We start from the raw sequence: 11,935 nt of genomic DNA on the forward strand, positions 1-11,935 counted from the left end.
AAGAGAGACATATTATCCGACAGAAAAAACGAGAGGCCAAAATACGTGAGTGCGAGGAGCTTGAGATGCTGGCCAATAGGAACAACGCCCGAAAATTCTACCAGAAAGTTTGGCGGCTTACAGAAGGTTTTAAGACCGGGGCGTTTTCCTGTAAGAACAAAGACGGCAAACTGGTGACTGACATCCAGAACAATCGTAAAATATGGAGGGAACACTTCTCGAGTCTGTTAAAAAATGATAGCTCCGCATGTCACGGAGAATGTGAAAATCCCGATACCCCAATCGACGACGACGGAATTGATATTCCGCTACCCGACCATGACGAGGTGAGAATGGAGATAACGCGGCTAGAGAGCAACAAAGCCGCAGGCGCCGACGGACTGCCAGCTGAGCTATTCAAGCATGGCGGCGAGGAGCTTGTAAGGTGCATGCATCAGCTCCTATGCAAAATATGGTCGGATGAAAGCATGCCTGCCGATTGGAATTTAAGTGTGCTCTGCCCAATCCATAAGAAGGGGGATACTGCAATCTGTGCCAATTACCGCGGGATTAGTCTTCTAAATATAGCCTATAAGGTTCTAGCGAGCGTATTGTGTGAAAGGCTGAAGCCCACCGTCAACCAACTGAGTGGACCTTATCAGTGTGGCTTTAGACCTGGAATGTCTACCATCGACTAAATATTTACAATACGCAAATCTTGGAAATGACCCACGAAAGGAAAATCGACACACACCATCTTTTCGTCGATTTCAAAGCTCAATTCGACAGTACGAAGAGGAGTTATCTGCAGGCCGCGATGTCTGGATTTGGTATGACATCATTGGCATGCATCATTATACAGCACCAAAATGAGTTAGAACTACTGCTGCACAAGGAAAAAATTGATATTTGCCTTATATCCGAAACACACCTAACTAAGCAAACGTATATTACATTTCAAGGTTACAATATGTACTGCTCAAATCATCCCCTAGAAAATGCAAGAGGTGGCAGCGCCATTATTATAAAGAAATCCATACATCACTTCGAGGATGAAAAAATAAGATTAACAGAGTCCCAAGCGGTAGGAGTTTGTATAAAACTATCTGAAGCTGATTTAACAGTAATAGCGCTATACAGTCCACCTAGACATAACCTAAAGTCAGAAGACTATAAAAAACTTTTTGAAAACTACAATGGGAGATACATAATTGGTGGAGATTTCAACGCGAAACATGTAAGCTGGGGTTTTCGCCTAACAACAACTAAATGTCGTGAACTATGGAAAGCGGCAAAACAACTTGGCTGCGAAATTATCTCTACCGGAAGTCCAACCTACTGGCCTTCAGACCCTAACAAAATCCCCGATGTTATAGATTTCTTTGTAGACAAACAAATACCAAACCATATCATCCAAGTAGAAGACGGCGTAGACCTGAACTCAGACCATTCACCTATTTTTATGTATCTTAATGGTGAATCAAAATTTAACGAACGAAGTCCCGTACTCTCAAATAAAATGACCGACTGGAATTTTTTCAAGTATAAACTCGATACGTATATGGAAAATACCGACACAATTACCAACGAAGAAGATATTGAAGACGAAACAATAAAACTTACAACACATATTCAGAAAGCAGCTTAGATAAGCACGCCAGCAAGTAAACAAACACGAGATAACCATCAACAAAGATATCCACAAGAAATATTAAAAATATTAAGAGAAAACAGAAAAGTAAGAAAAAAGTGGCAATCAACAAGGGTGCCCTCCAAGAAAACTGAACTAAACAGATTAACAAAATTGCTCAGAGAAAAAATACAGGAGCATAAAAACAATATCACAAAAAACACTCTGAAAAACTTATCAGCAGAAAAAACAGGTGATTTCTCGCTTTGGAAAGCGATGACGTGTGTCAAACGACCAATTCAACATAATCCGCCAATAAAACAGCAAAATGGTATTCACATTTGGGCTAAAAGCGATGCAGAAAAAGCTGACGTATTTGCCAGCCACCTGCATAAAATCTTTCAACCGCACGGAAAAACAATAAATTTCACTCCGCCATCAACTGTACAAGAGTTCGTTAAAATAAAGCATTTCAGTATAGATGAAGTTGCTACCGAAATTTCCAATTTAAAATTAAGGAAGAGTCCAGGGTTCGACTTAATAACCGCCGCAGTTTTGAGAAATATATCAACTAAGGCGCTAATGAAATTGACTTTTATAATGAATGCATGCCTAGATTGGAAATATATACCATTCCAATGGAAAGTATCCGAAATAGTAATGATACCTAAACCAGGCAAAAATCCGAATGAAGTGTCATCTTACCGGCCAATCGCTCTGCTTCCAGCAATGGGTAAACTTTTCGAAAAGCTGTTCTCCAAACGCTTAAAATCTATAATTGCATGTAGAAACATCATACCCTCACATCAGTTTGGCTTCCGGGAAAAACACTCTACCGTCGAACAAATACACAGGATAACACATACAATAGAAGACGCGCTAGAGAGTAATAAAGTCTGCTCAGCAATATTCCTTGACGTTGCCCAGGCATTTGATAAAGTATGGCACGAAGGACTACTTTGTAAATTAAAATCCCTTCTTCCGTTGCAGTTCACTGACATTTTGGAATCGTATATAACAAATAGGTACTTTAGAGTAAAGCAAAAGCAGGCGTATTCGGAAATAAAACAAATATTGGCCGGAGTACCACAAGGCAGCATACTCGGCCCAGTACTGTACCTACTCTATACCGCAGACCTACCAGTACCGAAAATGTGCAAAGTAGCTACATTCGTTGACGATACATGCATCTTAGCCGTTGGATCAACTGAAAACGAATCCATCCAGAAACTGCAGAAGTCCATTGACGAAGTAGTCACATGGACTGAAAATTGGAACATAAAGCTAAACGAAACCAAATCAGTTCACGTGGATTTTGCTAATAAAAAAATTATCTACAAACCAGTTCATATTTTGTCAGCAATAGTACCAAATGCTAATAGTGCAAAGTATCTAGGCATGACTTTAGATGTAAAGCTCAAGTGGAAAGAGCACGTGAAAATCAAAGCTGCTGAGCTGAATCTAAAGACGCAAAAACTCCAATGGCTAATTGGCAGAAACTCTGAGCTATCAACTCAAAATAAACTCCTCATATACAACCAAGTGCTAAAGCCGGTGTGGACCTATGGTCTTCAATTATGGGGATGTACTGCAAAGACCAACATCGACATTATACAGCGCCTCCAAAATAGAGTAATCAGGGGAATCGTTAAAGCTCCCTGGTACGTGCGTAATGAAGATCTGCACAAGGATTTAAATTTAAAAACCGTCTCAGACACAGCCAATTTCTGTACAGTTAAGCATGCTGAAAAATTAAAAAAACACATTAACGCAGAAGCTTCCGTACTAAGCGATGAAGCAACTGTAAAAAGAAGATTGAAAAGAAAGAAACCTCAAGACTTAGTTGTCAATATTGTTACTTCAAATTGTGAAATGAAAATTACTTATTAGTTTTATACTAGGTGTAATCTTTATGGAATGTAAATAAAAATGTATAACATTTCAATAAAAAAAAAAAAAAAAAAAAAAAAAAAAAAAAAAAAAAAAAATCATTGGCCTTAACAACCGCGCTGTTAGTTCCGCCTTCTTCAAACTGGATAAAGAAGCAAAGCGAATTGGTCTGGTGGTGAACGAGGACAAAACGAAGTACCTCCTGTCTTCAAACATACAGTCGGCGCACTCGCGTATCGGCACCCACGTCTTTGTTGACAGTTATAATTTCGAGGTTGTAAATGACGACTAGAATCTCTCTTGCCAACAAGTGCTACTTTGGACTAAGTAGGCAACTGAGCAGTAAAGTCCTCTCTCGACGAACAAAACTAACTCTTACAAGACTCCCATTATGCCCGTCCTAACGTATGGCGCAGAAGCTTGGACGATGACAACATCCGATGAACCGACGCTTGGAGTGTTCGAGAGAAAGATTCTGCGTAAGATATTTGGACCTTTGCACGTTGGCAACGGCGAATATCGCTGACTATGGAACGATGAGCTTTACGACGACATAGACATAGCGCGGCGAATAAAGAACCAGCGGCTACGCTGGCTGGGTCATGTTGTGCGAATGGATACAAACGCTCCGGCTCTGAAAGTATTCGATGCGGTACCAGCTGGGGGTAGCAGAGGAAGAGGAAGGCCTCCTCTGCGTTGGAAAGATCAGGTGGAGAAGGACTTGGCTTCACTTGGTGGGTCCAATTGGCGCCGGTTAGCACGAGAAAGAAACGACTGGCGCGCTTTGTTAAACTCGGCCAAAATCGTAAGTAAGCGGTTGTCGGGCCAATTAGGAAGAAGAAGAAATTATGTTTTACTACGAAATTTTCAATTAACATACCCCTTTTGTTTGTTCTGCGGGCGCCTCAAAGTGGACTCTACGCATTGAAATCTCCTGCCCACAAGAGAGGTGCAGATAGTTGGAGAAATTAAATCCTCAGCTCTGTTCGTTTAAAACTTGCGAAGGTGGAATATATGTAGTGCATTTTTTTATTTTTATTATTATTGACGTTATAACTAGTTAAGAAATTATAAACTAACGAATAATTTCGATTTAATTTTGTATGGCACAACTTAATTTAATAATGCTTTGCAGAAGACTTGCAGGGAAGTGGACGGGAGTGGATGCGGTTTTTTTACGTTTCAGTCTTTCTTTCCATTTATCGGGGCAATTATGGCTGATTGGCGTAGTCTTTCTATATATATGAGACTTAGCGTTTATGTTGATCGAAGAGGCAACTGATTCTATGCCAAGGTCGCGTTCGATATCGGTTTTGCGGACGTACCAAGGTGCATTAACAGCGCATGGTTGTACCTTATTTTTTAATCTTTGTACGGGTTTTATATTGGTTGAGCTTAAGCAGCCCCATACCTGGATCCCATAGGTCCAAATTGGTTTAAGCACCTGCTTATATAAAAGAGTTTTATTGTATAGGGATAAGGTTTCTTTTTTCTTTTTAACGAGAGTATTCCATCTAAGCTTGGTATCTAGTGTCATACCTAAGTATTTGGCGGTGTTGTGATACGGGATTTGCACACCGTTTATGAATAGTGGCAGATATTTGATTTTCTTTCGTGTGAAGTCTAAATGAACTAAATGTTTGGTTTAGTTTTAGACGCCATTTAATCGTCCACTCGGAAATTTTATTTAAATAAATTTGAAGGTTTTTGAATGAGTCAATCAGAGTTTCTCCTACCGATAAGACGGATGTTTTGTGAGTAAAAGTTTCTATGGAGCAATTTGTGTCATTAGGTAAATCTCATGTAAAAATAATATAGAGAATGGGCCCAGCACGCTGCCCTGTGGGACGCCAGCTTTAATTCCCTTAAGTTCGGAATATGTGTCTTTGTATATTATTCGGAAAAATCTATCCTATAGGTACGATTTTAGAATATTAAAGTATTGTGTTGGTAGAAACACATTTATTTTGTGGAGGATCCCACCGTGGCAAACTTTGTCAAAGGTTTTAGACAGCAGAGCACACCTTTTTCCCCTCAAAGGCGTTTTCAATGATACGAGTAATTCTGTGGACTTGATCAAGGGTAGAGTGTTTTGTGCGAAAACCAAATTGATGTACTGGTATTATATTTCTTTGCTTAATAATTATGTTGAAACGTTTGGCTAAAAGCTTTTCCATCAGTTTAGATATAATTGTAAGGCGCGAGATAGGCCGATAAGATGTGACATCATGCGCTGGCTTCCCTGGTTTATTAAACATAATTATTTCAGCAGTTTTCCAATGTATAGAGATATGGTGCATTTTGAATGTGGCGTCATTATTTCAGTAAATTTAGATATTGTGCATTGCGGAAGTTGTTTTAGATTTTTAGCAGTAATAAGGTCATACCCCGGAAATTTTTTTGATTTTAGCTTATTTACTTCGACAAGCAATTCGGAATCCGTAATGAGGGGAATTTCGGCATCAGTTTCATAGTTAAGTGGCTGCATTCCGGCTGCCCTCGATGTGTCATATAGCTTAAAGATGCCTTCTAGGTACTCAGCAAAAACATTAGCTTTTTTCTTTACTGCTTTTGGCCCAAGAATGGTCTTCTTTTTTGATTGGTGCATACTGTGTTACTGGCTGTGAAAAGTTTTTTGTGCATTTCCAGAGCGCGTAATCAGTGCTGCGCTCGTTTGATAAGCCCTTTAGATTAGTACTCAGAGATCTGTTTTCAGAATATTTTATATTCATGGAAACTTCTTTCGTAATTTTATTTAGTCGTTTTTTGTCGGATGGAGATATACTTTGCTGCCATCGTCTACGTACTTTGCGTTTTCTGCTACCATATCTTTAATATCTTTGGTATATTTATGATCTGATGTAACAATTTTTTTTTTCGAAGTGCTACTCCAGGTTGCCTTTTGTATGAGGTTAGATAATTTTAATACTTCATCATCTAAATCGGAAGTGTTGGTCCAACCCGCTTTTTATGCTGATATTTTTTAGCAATGAAAAATCGATTAGGTTGGGTATTTTTTGTGAGTCCCTTTGGCCAGTATGTTGAAGTTCCAATAGAAAATGTGATAAATTCAGTCTGTTGAAGAGCTTTGCATAAGGTTTTACCTTTTGTAGTGATTAATCACGAGCCGCAGTGTGTGTGCTTCGCATTGAGGTCACCGCCTGACCCCGCCAGTCGGTTGTCCTGACTATTAATTAGCTCTATGTATTGGTCGCATTTATATATATACTAGCAACCCGCCCAGCTTCGCACGGGTATAAAATATATACCCTATGTCACTCACTGAAAAAATGATTAAAATCGATCCAGTAGTTTTGGCTTATTCATTATTGCCCGTGGCCCGCACGCGTTAAATTTGGAGTAAAACAATTCCCCTTTCTTTATAGCATGAAGATTTCCCGCTATCTTTGGGATATCTAAATTCATACCCTACATTTTTGCATATTAACTTTTTGCATTTTTACATATGTATTTATTTTATTTTTTCAACAATTACTATATTACAGAATGTCTTTATATACAACGTTCATAGCCTTCTTGTCATTAGACAACACAAACATGTTTTCTCAAGAGGTTACTCTTGAAAAAGCGACAACCAGTTGGCCATGTGAAAAACAGTCAACACTCAAATCTAAGGCTGCAACGTTGAAGGTTTGACCCTGAGATTTATTAATGGTCATTGCAAAAGATGTCTTTACCGGAAATTGTAAGCGTTTAAATTGGAATGGTAGATCCGATGGTATCAGAGGGATTCGGGGAATCAATACATCTTCTCCGGTACCACATCCTGTGAGTATTGTGCACTCTATTATGAAAGTTTTCAGTGATTTTACCAGCAAACGCGTGCCATTGCAAAGTTTAGGTGGACTTAGGTTTCTTAATAAAATAACAGGACAACCTATTTTCAGCTCCATTTTGTGAGGAGGGAGTCCAGACGGTTTCAAAGAATTTAGAAATTCTGTAGGAAATTGAACAGCTTCTTCCAAATCGAGAACAGTATCGACCGAGTAGTATATTTTCGTCGGCGCATCAATCTTTGAAATAATCAAGTTATTTACTTTATCTACTTGTTCGTTAGTTGGTGACAGAATAGCTCTTTCTTTAAACCAAGATATTGTCTTATAACTTATGTTATCAATGTCTGGATAGACATTGTTGACTAACTCTTGGATGTTGTCTATCAAAACACAAAGGTTTTCTAGGTTAATCCTTCCCTCACTTTGTGTTAATTCTCCATTGCCAACTTTTAGCAGCATCTCTGGAAATAGCCTGTTCTCACGTGAAGATGAAGAAATCCTCATATTAGTTTTAAGCTCTAATTTATTGACATACGACTAAAGGTGGGATCTTTTTAGCGAAGCATTTATTTCGTCAGCACGTGTTCCTCGAGCCACAACTGGTAGGATTTGACGGAAATCTCCTGAGAACAGAATTGTACATCCACCCATAGGTGCATTTTTGTTGCGCAAATCGCGCATTGTCCTATCCAGTGCTTCCACAGACGTCTTGTTTGACATGGTAGCTTCGTCCCAGACTATTAATGAGCAGTCACGCATCAATTTTCCTGTATTGCTCTGTCTAGAAACACTACAGACGCTGTTATCATCATCGGTGGCGATTTTCAGCGGGTGCTTCATTGTAGAGTGTGTGGTTCGGCCTCTTTCCAAAAGAGTAGCGGCAATGCCGGATGACGCAACAGCTAACGCAATTTTTCCGGTAGATCTCAATTACTAATTACTGCTGTAATATCTTGAAAAATATTGTTTTTAATTATATGCTGTAAAGAGCCATATACATAGATCTATATGAAAACAACAATGTATTTAAGGTATTTAATTGGATAAGGATTAATGTTGTACCCATTTGTTGAAATCGCTTCGAAAATAAGCTATTAGTTGTCGTAAAAAGTAAATGACAAAAAATGTTATTGTATGGAATTGATAGCAAACTAAACGCGCTCCGAATCAATAAAAACTATTCAAAAACTGTACTTTAATTATGTGCGATTTACTAATATAGAACCTGAAAATAGCGTTTTATTTCGCTGTAAAATTGTATGTACATATAATTACATGGAATTCAGTACATACATAGATACATATGTACATATGTCCGAAATGAAATAATGCGAGCGATTCGTAAATACATACATACATACGTCACCATACGATGTAATTCAACATTAATGAGGTGTGGTGAGATTATCGCTTAACGCCTATTGCTTCATTCGGTTGACAGCGAACACACACACAAACAGCTTTTTTTGGAAAAAGAGCTGCTTTTGTTTAAACAATTTTGGTTAAATAACAAATAAATCAATTTTTTTTTTTGATGCAGAACGAAAGTAAATATTTCAAAGTTAAGGGGCTCAACCAGTGTGACTGACAAAAAAACAGGTGGTTTTTGAAAATTTATTTTTAAAAAAGTTTTACATTGATTGTTTTAAAACTTTGTAAGTATACTAGCAAACCCGGCCCCCTTCTCTGGGCACACTAAAATAGAATAGATATGGTTTAGAACAGAAAATATATGGTTTTCATATTATTTATTTCTTTATTCTTTATTCAAGCGCTTTGGCATAAACAATATTTTTTGTTTTTCTATTTGTTTTTGAGTAAATATAAAATATAAATTGAAAATCAGGAAAAAAGAAGATTGTTTTTAAATTTCAAATCAACGCATATGAATAAACAATCGTCTTTTTTCCTGATCATCCATGAATTTTTCGTTTCAATTCATATGTTTTATTAAGCATTGGAGCTTTTTTAACCATTATTCATTTATATTTTTCAAAAAAAAAAAAACGAAAAAAATTGTTTTTTCCACGAACACATAATTTCATTCGGATTTCACATTAAATTCTCAAATTTCGTAGGAAATTATTCACTGTTCCAAAATCCACTCCAAAAAAATTCACAAACAATTTTTTCATGTTGCACTTACGTTTTTTCCTTATGGCATCCAAATCAGAAAGAAATATTGACACATTGTAACTCACACTGTCAATTTGACAGTTCAGTTCCGCCCCAAGCGTTAAAAAAGTAAGCGACATTATGGCTGGCTCAAAAGAACGCTGTACCCGTTGCCACTGCTCCGAATTACAACCAAACTTTACGAAACCCATTTTCAATACTTACTTAACAATGTGCATAAGTTTGGTTCAATTCGGTGCAAAGACACGGCGGGTCCACGTTTTGGCATATATTTCGAGACCCTAGACATCAATAGGTATGAAAATTACCCCGTATTAAAGCACTTATCAACAGCTTTCATTTGATACCCATATTGTACATACACAACCAAAGGCTACACGGGTCCACGTTTTGACCTATATCTCGAGACCCCAGTCACGGAGCGGCATGAAAAATACTCTGTACTAAAGCATTCACCAACAGCTTCAATTTGATATTCATATTGTACAAACACATTCTAGGGTCCACGTTTTGGTCTCTATCTCGAGACCCTAGTCACGGAGCGGCATGAAAAATACTCTGAACTAAAGCATTCACCAACAGCTTCCATTTGATACCCATATTGTACATACACATCCGAAGGTTACCCGGGTCCACGTTTTGACCTATATCTCGAGACCCCAGTCACGAAGCGGCATGAAAAATACTCTGAACTAAAGCATTCACCAACAGCTTCCATTTGATACCCATATTGTACATACACATCCGAAGGTTACCCGGGTCCACGTTTTGACCTATATCTCGAGCCCTATCCACCAATAGGTATCCAAACTATACGGAAACTATCTTCAATACCTTCTTAACATTGTGTGTAAGTTTGGTTTAATTCGGTGCAGGCACGGCCGGTTAGCGAACACACACAAAAAGTTGACTTTATTTTATATATATAAGATTTTTTTCAGTTTGTGTCCGAAAAATCCAAATATCTTACGGAACCCTATTTTTTTCCAAAATAAAATGTAATCCATGTTACTCTTGGATAATGTAGTTTTCGAATGGTGAAAGAATTTTTAAAATCGGTCCAGTAGTTTTTGAGCCTATTCGTTACAAACAAACAAACAAACAAACAAACAAACAAAGTTTTCCTCTTTATAATATTAGTATAGATTAACATATAATTAAACTTCAAGTACAAATTTTTTCAAAGGAAAATCTGGACTTTTCTTCTAATAATAGGGCATCTCTCGAAGGTCCAAAAAAAAAAAGTTTCCCCACTGCTGCCTTTGTTACGGTCTTCAGAGTGCCTGAAATAAAAAAAAAACAAGAAAGTCATTAAAGATGATGGTATCACGCGTTGATTAACGCAGGATTGTGGTGAAAAAACGAAATCCAAAAAAATCCCGCAGTTTTGAAAAAAGTATAAAAATTTAGCTTGAAAATGTGATAGTATTTCACATCGCAAATTTACAATTTTTATTAGATTGAAATATCGGAGGGTCATTCAATGTAAAAATGAATACTTAAAATGAGGAAACAAGATTCAAGTCGATCGTAAAATTAGTTTTTAAGTTACAGTGGCAGCAAATTAAGAAAACGCTATTTTGGGAAAAACGTTTTTAAAGAAAAAAATACTGATCTCACATTTATAAAACGATAAATATCATACCTAATCCTAATCTGCTATTCCAGGCCCATATAATTCACCTTCTTTTTCTTCAAAAAGTTGCTGCTTGCTTGCTGAAAAATATGAAAACAATTTTTTTGAATTTTTCAAAGTTTCACACTGGTTGAGCCCCTTAAACTTCAAGAAAGTTTCATTTTAATTGGTTGATTCGTTTATGATTTATGGGCGTGAAAACAAAAAAATTATGTTTTTTTGCCACATTTTGACCGATTGCCACGCCCCCTTTATATATTTCTTCACATTATATAGATATAAACCTTCCTCTTCAATCAATCTATCTTTAAAAAAAAACCGCATCAAAATCCATTGCGTAGTTTTAAAGATTTAAGCGTATAAGGGGACATAGGGACAGAAAAAGCGACTTTGTTTTATAATATGTAGTGATATATATTGGTCGCATTTGATCTGATCTGGGGGACTATAGACTGCAGGGACTGATGAATTCTTATCACCCTCCACTGTTATGGTTATTGCTTGAAATTCAGGTATAGAAATTTTGCCTTCTTCGTAATGTTTTATATTGTTTCTTATAATAATAGTAGCGCATCCTCGTGCGCCGTTTGGGTGAATTGAATGATATATATTGTAGTTTTTGAATTTGGTGTATGACTACTTGGTGAAGTGCGTCTCAGATATAAGACAGATGTCGATTTTTTCGGTTTCTAAAGTCATTTTCAACTCGGTTTCATGTTTAACCAAGCCGTTTGCGGTCTATGGTATTATTTTTTTTAAATTTAATCATTTTTATTCAGATAGGTAGTATTTTTTCGAGTTTTGTGTCGGTTTTTTTCCAATATTTGTTGTAGGATATTAGCGTTTTCCGAGTGATGGGTTTCTTTT

The sequence above is a fragment of the Anastrepha ludens genome, chromosome X (genome assembly GCF_028408465.1).
Source record: "Anastrepha ludens isolate Willacy chromosome X, idAnaLude1.1, whole genome shotgun sequence".
Lineage (NCBI taxonomy): Eukaryota > Metazoa > Arthropoda > Insecta > Diptera > Tephritidae > Anastrepha > Anastrepha ludens.